Raw genomic sequence first — 21,238 nt, forward strand, 5'->3', positions numbered from 1 at the left:
TCTCCCCAGTCTCATTGAGATCACCCTTTGTCAGCGTAATGGGATCCCACGGTGGCTTAGTCACCTTTGACATTGTGACTCACCCTCGAGTTACTTTGCAAGCACAAAGATCTTAGCACGAAGACCTCCCAACTCAACATGTGTCACCGCAACATCCACAGTGCACTGTGCGGCTGCCTACTTCGCATCTTCAACCATCTTCTCGGTCACTACTTCTGAACTATGGGTCCGAATCTTTTATTGATATTCTTGCAGAGTCACAAGATTTCCTTCAATAGGGGTTGTAAAATCCATCTAAGGCTTTAGTCATTTCTTCAACATTGCTTCCTTTTGCTATGTTGCATCCACCTATTCTTTCAGCTACTTGGCCTCTTCCAATTTTTCCAATCTCTGTGTGAGCACAAGGGCTCATGCTATGCCTTTGACCTCATCATAACATTGTTATAGCTTGCACACTTTTGTCTCAAGTCAATATACATTAGGGTCCTCCAATCTTGTCAGGACCTCAAACAACTATTAAAAGAGTTGTGTGTAGTCCGCTACTGCACTGTTAACCGCCGCAATTGCCTCTGTGACAACAGTTGCATGGTCCTCCTTTATTTCTGGCGGAGTTGAAGGTTGGGCCTCCAACTATAATTTGGTGATCTGTAGGTTCAACTCCAGCTAAAGCATCACCATTTATGTACGAGCGTTGTGCACCTCTATGGCCAGCTTTTGGACGCACACCTCAACCAATTTTTCCTCGTGAATGGATAACTCTGGGACCATTCAGCATGCCTCCTCTATGACTTGAATGATTCATTTGTTTTTTTCATTTACCTCGATCATAGTAGCGATGGCAGAGTCTCGCTATAGTGCCACCTTCTCATTGTTAATTTATTGCTCACTGATCACCTGTAAGGCGCGGTGCTCACAGGCCCTTAATTCTACAGTCACTCCGTCATGTAATAGTTGGAGCGCCTTGCTAAGGAGCACTGCCAGATTCAACCCTACTCCCTCGAGGGTGATGATAGTGGGCCTCATTCTCCGTGGTTAGTGCTCCATCAGGTAGCATTATCGCGATGGAGACCTTTGCGCACAACATCTCGGCAACTTCTGAACTGTCGATAGAAAGGTTGGTCGACATCATGTCGGCCTATGATGCACGGGTCTGCAGCTCTTACAGACATATCTAGATAGTCCCCAATATTAATTTTCGTTGATGCTCAAACTATTGTAGGGCCTCCGCAGTGACATCATCCACCATGTCACCAATGTCATGCAAATTTCCCTCTATGAGGGTGATTGGGTCTAGCGATGTCTTAGTGACCTTGGATTTCTTCTTGGAATCTCCTTTCTCATACTCCCTATGACACTTGATGTGGGAATACGTCACCTGTGGGTCCACACCATGTTGCTCTGTCTGCTAGCCTATCTCTTACTCTGTCTTGGGTGAAGGTGACCACACACCTTTGTTAGAGCCCCGCTTTGTTCCACATGTTTTCTTCTCCATCTACTAAGAAACATCACGCTCCGCCTGGGCCTTGTTAGTGGCCTCATTCTTTCTCTTTTCAGGCAGTTGTGTCATATATAGCTTGGCCTCCTCCTTCTTACACACCATGACAAACTTTCTCCCTCCCACTGCCAAATTTGCTATAGTGCACCATTCTTCTAGCTAGCGATCAAGTATTGCATCAATGGCTTCATCAATTGCCAGCTACGGTAAGTCATACCATGTCTATGTGGGATCCTTCCACGCCTTCATGGAGACATGATGAAAATCATCCTTAAACTCCACATAGCCCTTCAAGCTGGAAAACATCATAGTCGACAACCGCGATTTGCAATTGATGGCCATGCAGATGTTCATCTCCATCAAGATCTAGAAGAACTTGTTGTCCTTGATTCTATGTGCATCCTTGGTCACCCACAGTGAAGCGTACTTTGCTACTTCTAGTAGGTTTGGCATGACCAAAGGGAATTGACTATCCTATGGTAGCTCATGTGGCTCATGAAAGCTCACTAGGAACTCACCATGGAGATAGTCCACCCAATTGAAGTAGACTCCTTCAGAACATTGGGCTACTAGCGTGACAACAGGTGCCAACACCATATCGACGCGACACTTCCTCATCACCTTCTCTACCAAAATCTTCCTAGCTACCTTTTCAGAAGGTTCAATGATACTAGATATGGCATATCAGTGCATATCCTTATCCACCTTAAACTTCTCCTTCATGGCCTCCACAAGGGCCTGCTCACCACCTTTTCTGCCAAACATCATGGCCGAATTTTCTCCTATCTAGGGAAACTGTGTGATCTTGTGGATCAATCTGTCAGTGATGGGTATTAGCTCCTCCAGCCATAAACACCCATCATGCACCAAGAATAACAGTTGCTTGATGACCAAGACTATAATCAGGGTGCGGTTGTAGTGTGGCACCTCTAGCAGGTTGAGCAGGCATGCCTTGTCTACTCCTCTGAGCCACCTCAGTAGCTCTAATGAAGTCATTCCAATGGTTTTATTAATAATGCGGTGCATCAGTTGCTCATTTTCCAAGTGTGGGAACTTCTCATGGTTAGCCAAGTCTTATTCTTCGAGTTTTAATAGAGGAACACACCCCAAGCGCGGTCCTTCCATGACAATCTCATCCGACAACAAAGGGGTTTGCAAGGGGACCTTGCTCTCATCGATATCTTTTGGCACGTTGGTGTTTCCCTTGCATGGAGGGATGAACTTAGGCAATAGGGTGATAGGGTCATCACCTTGTACTTCAACTTCCTCCTCGTTTATCCCCAAATCCTCATCATTCATCAAGATGTCTTCAATTTCTTCCTACTCTAGCTCCAGATTTATGGCATTACCCATTTCCTGTGTAGAGTGCTTGTCCTTTAGTGGGTTTCTTCTTGACGATGTGCCCACTGATATTACAGGCTTCTTGCCCTTCTTATCCTTCGCGCATTCAATGGTTCGGGTGGGCTTTGGTCACAGTGTCCTTGGTGACTTGGGGACTTCCGCTAATACTTCAGGAACCTCTGGAGTAGCTTCTTCTGCCTACATAACAATTTCTGGCAATGACTCCTCTACTGTCATTGCTTCAGTCTCCATAGTTGTTGCAAGTGTTAACATACTGCTATTCAACAGTGCTCATGTCATCTCTGGTAAGTTCTCAGTTGCTGAACACGCCAACAGAGCCTCAAAGACTTCTCGGTTCATGTGCGCCTGAGAGCTTAACAACCAAATTCTTAAAATTCCAAGTGTTTTTTGCTATCCATCTACCTATAATTTATAGGGCATTTTGAATCCAAATCCAACCGCTCCCCCAACATTTGGTTCATTAATGCCATATTGGCAAAAAAATTCAAGGATTTGACCCATAAATTTCGTCTTAAATGCTGGTTGCCCACTCCATTTGGCTGCATTTCTACCGTCAAAGCATGAATACTGACTTTAACAGTCACTTTCCAACCGAGCTGCGTGATTTCTCCTTGGGTAGCACAACTCCCTTCACGTTACCGCAAACCCTGTGACACTTCCCTGCTTCTTACAATCCTTCAATTGTGCAGCTCCCCAACCCGGGTAGTGTAGTTTATAGTCCCATGTCTCCTTTAAACTACCTAGAGCACTAAGGCAATGCTACCTTCATATAGTCACACGGCCAGACCACAAGTGTATGGCTTTAATCGACTACCATTCACCTTTCATGCGAAGGGATCTCCATTCAATTTAACCAACTGAACTGCTCCTCCATCAGTAATATCCTTAATGACGTACGACCCTAACCAGTGCATTCTAAATTTCCCTAGAAATTTATCAAAATTTTTGTCATATAACAAAAGTAGGTCATTTACCTTAAAGTTGTGCAACTTAATGCTCCGATCATGCCATGCTTTTTTGCGCTACTTTTGGACCTGTTGGTGAAATCCAGCTAGAAACCGTTCTTCCTTAAGCTCAGCCAGTTGCATGGGCCTCTGTTCCAGGGCTCCATAATCCATCATACCTATGAGTGCCACTATGTGTAGACTAGGCAAAATGTATTGCACGGGCATCACTGCTTCAACACCATATAAAAGCCTAAACAGTGTTTGTCTAGTCAGATTCTTGCATGTCGTTTGATAGGCCCATAGTACTGCAGGTATGCGCAGGTTCCAATCACTTCACTGAGCATTGTAAACCTTGGTCAGTGCATTATCCAACACTTTATTGAATTCTTCCACCATCCCATTAGCATGCGGGTGGTAGGGCGTGCTCTTCTGGTGATATACCTGAAATTCCTCCATCAACGCACTAATCGTTTCATTTAGAAAGTGAATACCGTGATCACTCACCAAAATATTTGGACACCCAAATCATGTCAGTACATACTCAAAGAGGAACTTTGCAGCAGTCGTTCCTGTATAATCCTTTATAGGTTATGCCTCCACCGATCAATTCAAATACTCTGTCGTTGTGATAATGTACCTTGCTCCATTCTTCTTCCCTTGGGGATGAATGGGTCCCACAAAATCTATTGCCCATTTCTCAAAGGGTTGCAACATCATATGTGGATTCAGAGGAAGCTCATCCATCTGTGATGGCTTGCCAGTTCTTTGATACACTTCACACACCTTGCGTTAAGATTTTGAGTCCTGATGGAGGGTTGGCCAACACAACCCTCCGCGTGGAATATTTTGCGCGATCGTTCTCCTTGCATAATTTCCTCCCACGGCACACTCATGAGCGTCTATGCTACTTATTTCAAACTCTTGTACATATCGTTGTAATATCTCATCAGACCCCATATTGTACAGATGCCCGACAATGACAGAAAATTCTGTCGTGTGCACCACTAACAGCTTGTTTTGCTGGACAATGTAACCTTCCAAGGCAGTTCCTGTCGTTAGGAAGTGTATGATATCTTCAATATGACCATTTGTGATGCGCACTGCAAATAGCTACGAGTCACGCAAACCCTTCTCCAAATTAGTGGGCTCTTCCCCTGTTCCGATGCACGACAAATGGTCTGCTCTTGTGTTCAGTCATCCAGGTTTCACAATAACTTCAAAATCATACTCCTGGAACAATAAAAACCACCTGAAAATTCTCCCCCCTAACAAAGGCTTATTGACCAGGTATTTCAATGTAGAATGATCTATATAAATCTTACAAGGGCCACCCAACAAATAGTGTCTAAAATTCTGAAGTGCATATACCATGGCTAACCTTTCGTGCTTAGTGTTACAGGGAAAAGTGTCTATTTAGAACTGCTCTATCCCACTAAGGTGTGACAGCTGCCTTAGAAACAAATGGAGAAAAACTACTTATGTTTTTCCTTTATGAATTATAGATAGAGAGGAATAGCAAGACCAACCTCTGTCTTGCGCTAATCCTTTGATTCGATCCCTCTCTTCTTTGATAGTCCCCAGCTACCTGCTGCCTTGCATGTCTAGCTTCACAACGTACCTGTAAGATCACAGAAGCATAGCACTATACAAAGACATGGATCTATATTCATAAACAACTTAGGATCAGATTTAAATTGACCATACAAATGTAACAAGCATCAATGATACAAAATCATGGAGGAAAACTCAAATAGCTTTTATTGATAAACAAGAAAAGATCCAGGAGGAGTTAAAAACAGTTGTTCCGACCTAGCATCAACCTCCCAGCAAAGAAGCCCCTCTTCACCTCAAACAAAGCTTATATCAGCCAACAATCTGATGTTTGTCTCTAGAAACCAACAAAAATTCCTTACAATATGCAAAATTCCAGCCTCTGGATCTCTGGGATGAGGGATCCATATATAGATATCTGTAAGGGGGATGAGTCAGCTTGTGATTTGATTAGTTTCTTCTCTCTGACATTTCTTGCTTCCACTTGGAGACTGGGGGCCTCTTACTCATCCTTGGTCAAATTCAGTGAGGCAAGTGTCACAGGAGAAGATTCTGGAAGCTTCCATTGCCTCTCCACCTTGCGGAATGACACTGCCATTTGTCATTTCTCGCCCATCGCACCCCACAGAAGGAACTTTTGAAATGCAACGCACCCTCATAGTGCATTTGGGTGAGATGCAACGCACCTAGCCAGTGGAGCAGCTGCAATGATCCTGTTTTTGACCAATTTTGAGTAGTTTTTCATGGAGAACTTCTGGGAGAAGCTGTAATCTGTTGACCTTGTTCCTTTAGGGGTTAGAACAAAAATTTTAGGGATGTAGGAGCCCTTGGTTTATGGAAATTTCATGCTTGGAGTTGTAGGGCACAAAAATGTCTATAACAGTTGCCCCCTAAAGTATGAGGCCATTAACCTTTTGGTGTCGGGTGAAATGCTTTATTATGAGGATCCGAAGTTCTTTCAATGCTGGGAGGAGACCTATAATAAGATACAATACAATACATTATCTTCATAATATTTTCATGATCTAGGTGAGGCGGGCATTCCCATGCTCAGCTTTATAAATTCATTTTCATGTACATAGGACAGACAACCGTCTGAGTGTAGACTAATGATTCTGATAGAGCCATCATCCTTTTGGTAGGATGATTATCTGTGCTACAATGCTGTACATTTAATGTCTTTATTTCCCTGAATATATATTGTAGCCCGGATGGATGAAACTAGATCCAGAGTCTTCAATCTCGTCCAATATTCACTCGAAGTACAAGTCGATCCATGTGAGAAATGTTCTGAAGTCGAACATGGAAAGACATCACTTGATTACCAGTCAATGATGTAAACTGTTAACAAGCACGAGAGGAATCACTGATAATGATAATGACCTTCAAGGCACTGCAGTAAAATTCACGTGGTGTGAATAAAGTTCTTGGCGTCGAACACCACGCAAAAATGTTTCGGTCAAAGGCCATTGATGTATATCTATCGTCAGAAGTGAGAAACTTGCCATTGAGGCATGCAAGCTTCAAAGTACTGAATGGGGTGTTCCTAGATCAACTTCTTGGATAATGAGCTGATGTCAACAAGAAGTGATCTGTCACAGGAGGGCCTTAATGAATCCCACATCAATGACATGGAACGGAGCAAATGATTTTGATGGAGGTGAAAACGATCTGGTGATATAAGGTTCAATGTGGCGGTCATGAAAGAATGGAGTATAATGTATGGTAGCAGGTGAGACACAGGTGACTTCTCTGGATGACTTCTCTTGAACATATCGGTGACAATGATGTGATTGATTGGTAGCATTAACCCCAAATGTGGATGGTATAGCATGACCATGGTGATGTGACCGGTGAATGAAACAACCCAACCCGACTCGGACACGGACTGGAAGTGTCATGTTCAAGAGCGACTTGCTACCAACAAAGTTTCTTTGAGTTTTCTTCCCAATTTTTCCCCAGTCATTGCTGACCTGTACCTCTTTATTTTTGTCAAGCTTGAGGAGGATAACATATGCTTGTTCTATAATTTTCCCTTCGGGCAAACCCATCTCTATGTTTTAACGAGCCTAGCGATAGTGAAACTCGTTCTCCTCTAAAGACAAGTTTGTCGCTATTAATCTTTTTAACGATTTTAACGACAAAGATAACTCGATCCTTTTCAATTTTAGAGAGTCTGAAAAGGAACGTAAAGGTAACTCCAAAATTCCTTTTTCATCATCTAATCCCTTAAGTCCGAAAAAGTATAAAACAATACAGAAGGGATGAATTTTTAAAACAAGCGCTCGATCTTTTTGTGTAATAATCCCTTAGGTCCAAAAAGATTAAAATCTAGAGGAGGGATAACACTTCCTATCCCTTTAACGAGCTGGAGAGGCCAATGGCTCGGTAATCTTTTCATATTTTATGAGTCAGTTGAAAAGAGCTTAAAGGAGACTCGTCTTTTGAGAAATGAGTGATAAAACGGGTAGCAGCTGATTCCAGGTAAGGTTTGGAATTTTCCAATCACGGCAATGTCACAAGGATGGCTAGTGAAATCACTCTTCGCAGCTGTTCCTCAAAATGGGTAAACAATCAAATGGAGGTGAATGATCGGCCAATGAAAAAGTGGAGGTGATGGTGCAAACACGACCAAGGCTTTAACGGCTGAAGTACTACATTCACGATGGTTATTTACTGGGTAACAGTTCATTTTTTAACGAGCTTAAACGCAGGTGGAAACATTTGCTCATGTCTTATGTTTATTTTTTAACGAGGTTGAACTATGTGCTAAAACTGCTCGATGCGGGTTTATTTTTTAACGAGCTTGAACCTTGTGGTAACACTGCTCGATTAATTCAGTCTTGTGATAAGAATTTCTCATATAAAATGGAAACTTTTAGAGTTTTGCCCTGCATCCTTTATTTATGCAAGTTAGGAAATGACCAATCCTACGAGTTTAAAGGGTTAGAGGTCCTAAAAATTTAAAAAAATAAATAGTCGCTCTTCGCTTGCATGCCAAAAGGCTTGCATGCCCCTAGGTATAAAACAGAGTTTCAAGGTTACCCCTTCTTTAGTCCGTTAAAACATGTGTTTTACTGAGAGAGGCCTACCTCTTATAGGTTACCAAAGATAGTTCTATTTACAGTGTAAACAAAACACTTCCCTAGCGATGTCTACCGAGATAAACAAAGGTGAGCGGCGATGCCCGCCAACTCACATAACTTTGACAAGAGAATATTGTTCTAGAATAACCCCCTCTTCCAATCACGGACAGGGGTACAGACTAGTCATATTCTCCCGTGGAAACCTACCCTATACCTGAAGTTTTCCTGCCGAAGTAGACCAGGGTGCATGCCCCCTGGGTTTCAGTCATTTCCCCCGAATCACTCACGCTCATCAGGAGGACGGACTAGAAATTGAGACATTTCTTGCGTGAAAAGACCATTTAGGGATGGTATATGACTATTTGCTATGCGTGATCCGGGAAATGAAAGCTGGTCTATGAGCTTGACCACTCTTCCTTCATGCGGAAAATACATCACTCTAAAGAGTGATGAGATAATAGCTCTCATGCAATAAATATAGTCTCGTCCAAGGAGTAGATTGTAATCCAGGGGTCCTTGAACTACCATTACGTTCATGTGAACGGTTTTCCCTCTCAAAGTTATGGGCACATTGGGAAGGATCCCTAATGGTCGACTCGTTCCTTTATCAAAACCTTTTATATTTCTCATCTCAGGCAAAAGTGATGGCGAACCAAGCGCTTTCCACGCAGTTGAGGAAAGGATACTCACAGAAGCCCCCTCATCTATGATGGTACCTGCCATAACCATTCTATATATTTGAACAATAATCCAGAATGGTATACTGGCTGGTAAATGGGGTCTGCCTAGTTGATTCCAGTCGAAGGAGACAACTAGGTTGCTTGGAGGTGGAACCGAATATATGGCCAGGTACGACTCTGACGAACTTCCTTCCTGCGGTAAAGGAATGGGTAGATTGCCCCCATGTTCGTTGGAGTCTGTGCTTATGAAAAGAATTTGGATGGTGTCATCCTTGTTCTCTTCAGTGACTGTATCATCTGAAGATGGAACCTCTGAAGGCAAGACCGGGTCAACTGCCACCTCGACCTTTTGATTTTTGTCTGGTATGGATTCAGATGGTTTATCTTCAATGATAGGTGCTTCGGCCGACCAACTGAGTGGGCTAGCCAGATTTTCAACTAGTGACGGACTTGGCAAGAGTTTTTTATATCCAGGAGGAAGTCGTAACGGTAAAATCGGATGATCATCCAAAACTCTTTTAGCTTCGTCTAAGAAGGGACAACGGTGGACGGCATGATCGCCTTCACACAGTTTACAAGGAAATCTATATTTTCCTTTTTGTCCTGGGGCTTCACTTTCACTAGTTGACGGTGTGTTTTCAACATGATTATCAGAGGTTGAAGACACTGGATTGTGAAAACGAGGAGACCAGTCCCTTAAGATCCGAGGGATGCAAGGACAATCTCTGTGATAGTGGTCTCCTTTGCAAATGACACATGGCGATTTAGGCCTGGTCGGTGCAGTGTGTGGATTTTCGTTAGATGACACTTGTTTGCCCCCATTCACTTTTGGCTCCTTCTTCTTCTCTTTCTTCTTCTTTTCCTTCTTCTCCTTAGGTACTTGACTTTTGGCTTTACCAGCCCCATCAAGCGAAGAGGAAGGAGGAGAGAAAGAATTAGAGGAAGTAGAAGGTTTGTGGGTAACTCTAGACTCGTCTAATTGCTGATTCGATTGTTCAGGAATTGCGGTGTTCTGAACGACAGACGTTGAGAATAGCCATATAGGCAAACCAATTGTCAGTCCTGGAAGCGACAATGTGGCCATATGGGGTGCACCAACATCTCCCCAAGAGGAGAAAGGACTAGGATTTCCTCCAAGGGGAATTCCTTGGTTGGTGGATTCCATTTTCTCAACCCAAGATTAACGTAGGAAAGGGGTAATTAATATTCTGTTTAAAATAAATTTTTAGATGCTTTGACACAACTTGTTTCTTCAGTTTTTAAGAGTCGAGAAAAAATAAAAGATGACTCTAGTCGCCTTCGATTTTTAATGAGCCTGAAGTGACAAGTTCTCAGATGGACCTTTTCCATTAAGGAGTGTTGAAAGGAACGAAAGGGACTACTCTGGAAGTCTAAGTAGAGGGAGTACCAAACCAATCGCAAAACTGCAGAATACTTTTTACGGTATGGCAGTCAATCTTCCCGAATGTTGTGTTCAGTGCATTGCGATCGATAGAGCGGCAGGCACGACTTCCTATGGATAAAGGATTTAAGCCTATAGGGGTCTCCCAAAATATACTCGACGGTACGTGGGAGCACAAGTCCGTACTGGCACTTATCATCTCAAAGTGGAGGAATCACCCAACCATCAGTGAGAACAACAGTTACCAGGCTTTATGACGTCAGAATACGTCTCTAGCCTAGACCTCTAAATCTTGTGCGTTAAGTTCCAAAGCGTTGTTAGATTCATTGAATTTATTTTAAATTGATCTTGCTTATGAAGTTTACCTTTCAGGTTCACTATGAGATGTAGATGTAATTCCTAAAATGCAATCTAAAGATGATAAACAAACTTTTTATCTCTTTTGTGCAATGAAAATCCTAGCTACTAGGGAAAAGAAAGACAAAATCTTTTCACAAAGAGCAAAGAGCACACTGTAAATGCACTTTCCTAAATCAAGCCAAGAAAACTGTCTATATGCAAAAGCACATGCATGTATTTGTTTTTCGACTTTCTTAATATATAGATGCTAAAAATAAAGTTGATGTACAAATCTGAATTTCTTTTCAAGCGACAAATATAAACAAGCTTCTTTTCGAAAAAAAAAATAGAGATGATTATGACGCCTTACGATTTTGAAATGAATACTCGTTTTTAACACTAGAAAATTACAAATTCAGACCAAAAGCAATAGTAACAGGATAATCGACCATCAACAGCAATCAAACTTTCTCCTACGATCGAAATCGACACTTGCGACAGATTCAAATAAAAGGACAACAGTACGACTACGCTACTTTTGCAAAGGAAAACTGTAAATGACTCAACAAACACACAAAAACATCTACAGTTCTTTTGTACAAAGGAGGCGGAATAACAACAAGGAAAAGGGGTTTCAAATAGACATATACTGATCATAGGTAGCAAAATTCAGGAATAGAACTCGAAAGGAGGATCCACAGAAGCCACAACTGCACAGAGCTAGTCTGATCAGTGCACCTGTAACACAAGGAATCTGAAATGCAGCACAGGTTGTCCCTTCGGGAAGTGCGCTGAAATTCAGAATCTCTGAATAGTACCTGCGCTGGGCTAGAAACGAGACTCTGTTCGGGTTTCGGGTCACATTTTATAGTTCAGTTCTTGGCTTTTGGCCGAGTAAAAAGCAATCAGTAATGCAACAATTAGGGGTAGATCTAAAGAGGATCTAAGAGCTATCACAAGGGAAATTAGATAGTTTGTGAATCAGTTGTTTAAATCATAAACAGATCCAGTGGATGGATTGAAGCAGCAGTTATCTACTTTGCGTTTGTTATGGAAAATGCATTTCGAATGCTACTTATAAGTTTATGAAACAAACAACAAAGAATGATAAACAAACAAACTAAATATCTCCCCAGTGGAGTCGCCATTTTGTTACAGGGAAAAGTGTCTATTTAGAACTGCTCTATCCCACTAAGGTGTGACAGCTGCCTTAGAAACAAATAGAGAAAAACTACTTATGTTTTTCCTTTATTAATTATAGATAGAGAGGAATAGAAAGACCAACCTCTATCTTGCGCTAATCCTTTGATTCGATCCCTCTCTTTTTTGATAGTCCCCAGCTACCTGCTCCCTTGCACGTCCAGCTTCACAAAGTACCTGTAAGATCACAGAAGCATAGCACTATACAAAGACATGGATCTATATTCATAAACAACTTAGGATCAGATTTAAATTGACCATACAAATGTAACAAGCATCAATGATACAAAAGCATGGACGAAAACTCAAATAGCTTTTATTGATAAACAAGAAAAGATCCAGGAGGAGTTACAACCAGTTGTTCTGACCCAGCATCAACCTCCCAGCAAAGAAGCCCCTCTTCACCTCAAACAAAGCTTAGATCACCCAACAATCTGATGTTTGTCTCTAGAAACCAACAGCAATTCCTTACAATATGCAAAATTCCAGCCTTTGGATCTCTGGGATGAGGGATCCATATATAGATATCTTTAAGGGGGATGAGTCAACTTCTGATTTGATTAGTGTCTTCTCTCTGACAGTTCTTGCTTCCACTTGGAGACTGAGGGCCTCTTACTCATCCTTGGTCGAATTCAGTGAGGCAAGTGTCACAGGAGAAGATTCTGGAAGCTTCCATTGCCTCTCCACCTTGCAGAATGACACTGCCATTTGTCATTTCTCACCCATCGCACCTTACAGAAGGGACTTTGGAAATGCAACACACCCTCATAGGGCATTTTGGTGAGATGCAACGCACCTAGCCAGTGGAGCAGCTATAATGATCCTGTTTTTGACCAATTTTGAGTAGTTTTTCATGGAGAACTTCTAGGAGAAGCTATAATCTGTTGACCTTTTTCATTTAGGGGTTAGAACAACACTTTTAGGGACTTAGGAGCCCTTGGTTTATGTACATTTCATGCTTGGAGTTGTAGGGCACAAAAATGTCTATAACACCTAGTGGTGGAATAATTCTTCTCCGCCTTGGATAACCTTCTACTTGTGAATGCTATAGGATGGTCCAAGTCTCCTCCGCCAGCCTATGTCATTACTGCTCCCAACAATATACATGATGCGTTGACATGTACATGAAACTCCTTCTTCCAATGTGGGAACACTAAAATCAATGCGGTGACCATCTTTTCTTTTAATACATCCAAGCTTTTCTTATAGTCCTCGTTCTAATAGAATGTGACATATTATTTCAAAATCTTCTCCATAGGTGCCGTGATGTGGGCATAGCCTTTGATAAACTTTCTGTAATATCCAGTATGTCCTAGGGTTGTGCGCAGTTGTTTCACACTCCTCGATACTTCTAAGTTAAGTATCACCACAATCTTCACGAGATCTACCATCAACCCCTGTATACAAACCACATGACCCAACAGAGTCCCAAAAAGAACACAAAACAAGAATTTCTTCAGATTGAACGCAATTTGGTATCTTCGACAGGTATCTAACATCAGGCGCAAAATTTCCACATCATGTTTCACCAGCCTAAACACAGTCCAATCATCAAAGTACACTTCTAGAAACATGTGAATAAATTCCTTCAATGCAACAATGACTACACGCGAAAAAATCACAGGCACATTCTTTAATCTGAAAATCATTACAGTGTACTAAAAACACCCCCACTCAGTCATGAAGGTCATCTTGCTCCTATCGTCTAATGCGATTTTGATTTGATGGTACACTGAGAACACATCAGTGAAGGAATATGCTTCCTGGCCACCTACGTTGTCCAACACTTCATCAGTGAACGGAGTTGGGAAGGATCATGTACACAAGTGTCATTCGACTTCCTGAGATCTACGCATATCCTTATTTCATCCTTCTCCTTTGTTTCTTGTACCACCATGGGGCTTACCCAATCAGATTCTTCTACTGGCTCAATGATTCCTACCATGAGCATCTTGTCTAGCTCTAAGCAGATCTTCTTTTTATACTTCGGATTGAGGCGGTAAGGTCTTTGCTTAACTAGCTTCATGTCGGGTTTTAACGTGATGTTCATAACACCCAGGTCTCATATTATCCCTTTTATATACGTAAACTTGGTAGGGAACAAATCCTAGTATTCGAGGGGAAATCCAGCGACCTTATCCACCATTGCGCCATCCCAGTAATCTCCAATCTTCGCAAATTTGGGCTCTGCCTTCGTACTAATATTTACCTATTTCATTTTTAGTGGTGTGGTTATATTGGGATTCACAATCTATAGTCCCTCAACCTCATGGGGAACTTCTATTTTAGGGATGTTAATCTTTTGCGGATCCTCATCTTCTTCTTCAGTGGTCACGTTATAGCATTCCATTACGTGGCTCAGCTGAGTAGTCCAATCGGGTTGAATCAAGTCCAAAGGCTCCTTTGGTATCCTAAATATTACTGCTTTCACTTCTTGTAGCGCCTTGTCAATACAGCCAAACCCATCTTCAAAGCTAAATGTGACTATGAATCCTTCACACAGAATATCCAATTCTCCTATAACATGGTAGAGCTTTGTTTCCAAGTACCATTTCATTAGGATGACATCTAAGGTGTGATAGAACTAGTGCACCCATTTAGGTTGGGGCTTCGCTCCAAAGCCTTCGCCCATTTGGCTAAGTTTGCGCGCGGATCATCCTTCCCGTCATACTTGTCTATCATTTGCACATTTGGCTTCCCAAAGTGTTTTATCATCATCCTCCTACATTCATGCCAATCATCAAAGCTACCCTTGTGTGTACCGCACCATCTTGTGGGTGTAGTGCGCAGTGCCCAATCCAAAGCCTAGAAGCATTTATTTTTTCGTACCTCCATCTCAAATGCGTCGAAAAAAACATCTACATCATTCAAGCCATCATAAGTGGGTAGATTTCTTACCTTTGACGACACAGAGCACAAAGATCGAGTCATCATGTTATAACTTAGCATGGTTACTTCATATAATTGATTATGCTAGTACTCTAATTCTTCATCATAGTCCGAGGTGTAGTAACTCTCATGATCCCATGTAAATCGTCCATCCATTGTTGGATTCACCCAATCTTGGTCTCTCACTGTTATCTTATATATACAGTCCAAATTTTCATCGCTCTCATAAAGACTGGTTCAATATAGCACAATCCTTCAGCAGGATCTAGGGGTACTATCACGTAGAGCGATTTATTTCCAAATATCATCTTTCGCTTCTTTAGGTTGATTACCCCGTTCATATCAATAACCTAATCAATGCCAAGGAGCACAGGGTAGGGTTTGCTGTCATCCACAATTTTTATTTCTTCAAAGTCAACCAACACACTCGTGCCTTCAATATCTACAGTCACCCCTTGCAGCCACCCCATGGGGATGATCTTCTACTAATTTTTCATCCTTAATTGAATGAGAGACCACAATAGTGCGGGTCTTCCCATCTGCTCTGAAGTTTGCTTTGGTAAGACGTTCACGTCTGACCCTAGATCCAAAATAACCTGATCCATTTCATATTCTCCTATCTGCATGGTCAACCTCATCTCTCGTCCTATCCTTGTTTTATGCTTACCAATCTTTCATACCACGTTTGGTTCACCCGTAGTGTTTCCCGCACATCTATTTATAAGCTCTTGTAACCCCTTCATTGCCTTGCTATCGTGCACCAACTTCATGTAGGTCTCTAGAAAGGTCATAAGCATAGAAGGGTCCATCTCTTGATCCAGATTATGCTTTCTCCCTGAGGTGGAGGCCTCAATGAAGCTCTTCTTTGCTTCCATGAACATTTCGCATGTGCACTCCAAATCAAATTCAAACTCCTTCGCCAAAGCTTTGCGAACCCATGCGCTGTCCACAGGTTGTTTCCCCTTATCATCCCTTGTTGAAATTCCATTTTGAAGAACTACACAGTTGGATCCTCTTCATGAGGCTCACACCTCATCATCTGAAGGTTCTGAGTCGACTGATGTTGTAGCACCACTTTATCATGTATCCTCACTATCACCATAGGACATTCCTCCATTTCATGATCAAACAGAGTCTAATATTTGCACGATAGACACGCTAGGTTAGTGCAATCGCGAGCATAGTCTCGTGGTCCTTTGCAGTTGTAGCATATTAGCTGTCCCCAACCTCTACCATGTCATCCTCCACCTCAGCCTCGTCTGCGTCCCTAAAAGGTTGTTCGCGACATCCCTGCACTTTGGTGATGGGGCCGCATTTTTGCTAGAACCCTAATGGCAGGTGTTCTGTCCATCATCAATTCATAACTTCTGCAATTTCACTCATCATGCCCTACCGACTTACAGAAGTTGTAGAACCGTTGTTGTGGTGCTTGCGCAAACTTTTGCAGCAAATGACAGTTATGTGTCGTATGTTTTGCTACTACCTAACATATAGTGCACCACAACATAGACCCCGTGCTTGGTCTTGCTTAGGCATCTGTTCTGAAAGGCATCGATCCCCCTCCTGTAATATAGTTTGAAAAGACTGGGCAATGGTCTTTTTCATGCCCCTAACCTTTACATTTTAGGCACCATACCTCTTCGCTCACCTCTGGCCGAACTGCTTTGTCCTGCTTCAAACTTTGCACTTCAAGGCAAAGATTTTGTAACTGCACATGGATCTGTTGAACCCCGAGATTCAAATCTTGCATCGGTGTTTCATGCAGTCTCATTGCAATCTCGAAGGCTTCTTCCTAGGAACTTATCACTAGGTGCACTGGATCAAGAGAGCCATGCATAGTATGAAAGCTCAAGAAACATACATTGTGAATAGGAAGGGAAATGAGATTGACTACGCAAATCGAAGAATATGAAATGGATCAAGTAATTCTAGGTCTAGGATCAGAAGTGAATGTACTGCCAAAGCTGACATGGGAATGCATGGGCAGGCTCGCATTGTAGTGGTCTCTTATTCAATTATGAATGGCGAACCCACAGAAGATCCTCCACATGGGGAGATTGGAATGAGTAATGATGGAGATTAAGGTACAAGTGTGCTTGAATATTTCGAAGTGATAGAGATTGTCGATGATAGCAATCCTTATCCTGTGGTTCTAGACATAGACTGGGCCACTGATCTGAACAAAGTGATAAACCTGAAGAAGCACAAAATGATTTTTTAGAAAAATTCACTATGCGTAGTAGTACTGCTAGATCCTGCCGAAGGAGCGCGATACATAGAACCAGTGCATGATGATGATAGTGATGATGATCTCGATTGTATCTACAAGATAACTGTGTGAGAGCATGATCGGGTGAATCCAATAGTAGATGGTATAATTTCATGGGAGCACGATAGCTCTTGCACTTTAGATTTAGACGAGGAAGTAGAATGATGGCAGAACCAGTTACACAAGGTAACCACGCTAAATTACGACATGATGATAAGGTCATCATGCTGTGTAGAATTAGAGGCAAGGGATCTACCCATGTATGATGGGTTGAAATTAGTGGATGAATTCTTGAACAAATTTGAAAGCGAATTTCCAGAGCAAAAGTGGTTCGATGCTCTAAAATGGTCACTACGCGCTATGGCCGCAAGGTGGTGGAGTACGCAGTATCAGAGTTTTGAGGAACGGTGTGAATGCAGAAGGGTGATGCTTATACGATTTGGAAAACCTCAGCTATGGATGAAAGCTGGTTATGAGGTGTGAAACAGCTTGCACACCCACCTATCCAGATGGGTACATACGTACGACACACAGCTCGCACAAAAGCACACCTCTCATGATAGAAAACAAGAACATAATGCAGAAGCAGGAAAGATGAAGTGCATCAAAGATTATACGTGGGGAAGCCTTTGGCAGGGTTTGTGAATTGCTGAACAGGGTCCACCAAGTGAAACGCACTGACTGGGACCTGTGCATACTAGCGGTTCGATGGGCCTATAGGATCATGTGCAAAGCCCTGACCACGAGAGCAATTCCAAAACTGTGGTACGAAGAAGGGGCTATAATCTTTGAGGAGCATGCAAATCTGATTCCACACGTAACATAACCCATAGATTCGACAATGCGTGAAGCCCATAATGAAGAAATCACACAATTATGTGAAGCAGAACATATAAGACTTCAGGAAGAAATTCAGCGGGGAAACTTTAGACTTCGCGAACTTGGAAAATATCGGGTACAACTAAGGGAGAAAAGTGCTTTAATGGACGCAGAGGTCAAAAGGCTAGAAAATGGAATAAAGGAAGCATTTCTCGTTGACAAACCAAGGATGGAAAGGCAAGGTGCATACAATCATACTGATGAATTAGAGGACTATCGATGAGAATTGGTTAGTGTGCTGCTGTGGCTGGGACTGCATATCGCCAAATGTAGTAACAGGGTAGTGCATTGCAAATAGTAAAGTGCATGGTGCTGATCACCATAATGGTAGTTGAAGATTCTCCACGAACCATGCTGGGGGACGGGATGGAGCCCCGCATAGGTGGTGCAACCACCTGACTAGCCATAGGAAGGATAGTCTTAGTGCTACAAGTAGTTGAAAGGGAGTGCGAGACTATAAAAAAGTGTGCCTGGGAGTGGCGCGATACTAGAAATGTGAGCAGAATCAGAACGTCACAGGGTTTGCGACGATGCATGGAGGGTTGCATTGCCACACAGGTTGCCTGGGAAGTGACGTTGGTGTCACAATTAATGACAGGATGTCTGATTTGAGGGCAAATGGAGCGAGCGGCGGGAATTTAACACACAAGTTATAGGCAATATTTGGGAAAATATGCTGCCAAGGAAGGATTAATGACTTGAAATTTCGGGAATAGTCGAATTCAAATTCAAAAATGCTATAAAGCTCACAAGGATAGCCAACGAACAACACTTTTTCATTTGAGAATTGAGTGCTTGAGTGGAGAATAGAGCATTGACAGCTGAGCGATAATTGAGCCTCTAAGTTCGTGAGAGACAAAATATAGTCTAGAGATGATGACAGCCACTAAGGATGGGTTGGGAATTGAAGAGGGAAATGCTAGCGAGGCCGCACAGACTCCAATGGTACAAGATGTTCCCGAATGTACTAGGGTAGTGACAGAAGTCCCCAAATCACTGCGGACGCTGCGACTGAAGAAGGATACACAAGAAATGGGTGCAGTACGCATGTCCTCGAGGAATTGAAACATAGCAAATTATTAGTGGAAGAAAAGGGGAAGGAAGTCACAATTGAAACTGATGAGGAAGAATAAGACTTGCAGGCCCTGATTTCTGCCGCAAAAGAAGAAGAAGATGTGGAAGAGGATATCCAACTATTGTGCTCTGCAACAAAACTACCAGCGTATGTCCCTCCATAGAAATGGAAAACCAAAGTACTGAAGGACCTAGACAAAACAAAAAGCTCACTCCAGACCCTGCTCCTCCCCAATGGTATTGTATTTAAGGGCACGCACCTAGGCCACGTGCCAACAATGAAATTTGAAGACTGGACCTCGCTGATAGTGAGAAGTTCCTACACCTACAAACCAAGAACTTAATTAAGCAGAACACCGAGGGGGCAGTGATAATGTTAGAGCCATGAAAATGGTTGCGCGATGTGGAAAAGTTAGTGTTGCTGCACTTGTTATGGATACCGCATTTCCATCATGCGCCCATCACCATTTTCGTCATCAGGTAGCTGCTCTGCCTAGTGCATGATGGGTACCTATGGCTGGAGGAGCCTATTCCCATCATGGCAGACCTCATTCATCTTATCTCTCGGCTCCCTTATAAAGGAAAGGACCCCACGACTATAGCCAGAAAAGGTAGTGATTTGGCTCTCGTAGAAGCCATGAAGGAAAAGTATAAGCTAGAGAAGGAAAAGAGGAGCTACTCCATCTCGGCCATCAAGGAAAAAGTGGTAGGCATAGCCACCCAACTCTTGGCCCGCAAAGTGATGAGGAAGTGCTGCACCGATGGGGTATCGGCGCCAATGGTCGCGCTAGCCGAGCAGTGTGTTGAGGGGGTCCAATTCAACTCGACTGAATTCCTCTACAAGGAATTTTTGATAAACTATTTCGAAGGCCAATAGCAAGATAAGGCCTTCCACTATGCATGGTTTCCCTTATCCATATTGCTGATAGCAGGAGAACTACCGGAGGATAGTCAGTTTCCCAACATTGGTAGAAAGTTGCCAGAGGCCTCGAAATACGCTTCGCTTTGGGTCACTAAGGACGCAAAATGGGTTTGCGACACAAAAATTTTATGGGTGCTCATGGAGGCGAGCCTTCATATGTGGATCAACAGGAGGCTGCATCTATCACCTCTGGTGCACAACAGTCTACAAAGTTTTGCAGACTTCAAAGTCGATATGCACAACATCTATATCAGGGCACGAAAGGATCCAGCGAAGTAGTGGATGAAGCTACCATTTTTCGGCATTGACGATGCAATTTTTACTATCTTGGAGACATGGCCTCCCGAGTGGCGCGCTCTAGACCTGGAAAAACTGGAGAAGGTGGCAACCTAGAAGAAAAAGGATGATGCTAAGTTGTGTGTCACTCAATTAGCAGAGAGAAGGCAGACCGAAAAATAAGCAACTGAGGTAAGGGCAGTGCGTTAAGTGGCACAGAAAGTGGTAGAGCAGAAGAAGGCCATAGAAGCAGTAGCAACAACGTAGACAACGGAGGCAACAACAACACAGGTAGACAAGGGCCAAGCAATGTCCTCAGGGTAGGAGAAATAGGAAACAGAAATAATAGAAGGGAACACGAAACCAGGAGCTGTGTCCACACAGTTAAAATGGTTGTTCATTGGAGAGAGATCGAGCCGAAGGAAGAAGGTCAAGGCCTCAAAGTTGGCCATTGACTCCATCACCTTAACCAAAGGTGATCTCCATGACATCGGTGAGATGGTTCGTAATGTCACAAGTGAGGTGATTCAGGAATTCATGCAGGAGCATCAGACTGTGTTGGGGGCTCTCAGGGCATAACTACAGGAGTTATAGGTGTGACCCCCTCAGGAAGGTACCCTGTCCACGCACGTTACAGCTAGAACTTCAGTAGCAGAGTAGATGTTGCGTACATGGATGGAAAACACAATAGTGTTTCCAGAGGGAGCTCTAGTGTCATATAATGCGATGGATTGGTTGTTCCTTAGCATGATGAAATACCTTGGCCTTAACCTGGTTGCCCTTCCCGGGAAACGCTATATCAGTTACAAGATGGGATAGCGACAAAGCTGCAGGCTAGGGAGAGCCGCATGATCTAGGTTCTTAGTG

The sequence above is a fragment of the Pinus tabuliformis genome, chromosome Q (assembly GCF_031772625.1).
Source record: "Pinus tabuliformis cultivar Carrire ecotype Pingquan chromosome Q, CPIR1, whole genome shotgun sequence".
NCBI lineage: Eukaryota > Viridiplantae > Streptophyta > Pinopsida > Pinales > Pinaceae > Pinus > Pinus tabuliformis.